Below are 664 nucleotides of genomic sequence, written 5' to 3'. Positions count from 1 at the left end.
TTTTGAGCCGTTTTTATTTTGTTTACCAACTTCTCTGGAGAAACGAAGGCTGCCTGCCTCTGTGAAGATTTACAGCCTAGAAATCCTCTGCAGGGTCGCTATAACTCACAATCAACTCGATGGCAACAGGTTTAGGGATTCGTTTGGTTAGGTGAGAATAAGCCACAAGTTCACTGAAAATCTAGGCTGAGCTGTCCAATACTGTAACCACTAGCTACGGTTTGTTACAATTTGACCCTTTTGTACTAACTCACTTGTTTCACAGGCGTGACTGTGCTTTGCCGATTCTCAAAAGAATGTGTGAACCTAGGTAGGTTACAATTCAGCAGCCTGTCATTTGATCTCCCTTATGATCCATTTAAATTTGTTCTAGCTTTTAATATTTTCATCTTTCTCTTTGATTGCGGGTTTTATGCTTTCTTCTGCTATTGCTTTGTTTTTTAATGGTTTTCTGTCCATGAAATCCCAGATAGGGGGATCGATAGACAGTAGCTCCTTGGGAGTACAGCAAGGGAGGTTGGGTGGGTTAATAAGATGAGTACAAGAATGAAGAAAATGTTCTAAAACTGATTGTGGTGATGATTGTACAACTCTTCTGGATGTGACTGAACAATTGAACTGCATGACATGAATTACACGTCAATTAAACTGTTGGGGCAGGGGG

The sequence above is a fragment of the Echinops telfairi genome, unplaced genomic scaffold, assembly GCF_000313985.2.
Source record: "Echinops telfairi isolate 266 unplaced genomic scaffold, ASM31398v2 ScPeMD7_7474;HRSCAF=8512, whole genome shotgun sequence".
NCBI classification, from domain to species: domain Eukaryota; kingdom Metazoa; phylum Chordata; class Mammalia; order Afrosoricida; family Tenrecidae; genus Echinops; species Echinops telfairi.
Note: the sequence above shows the minus strand (reverse complement) of the source record.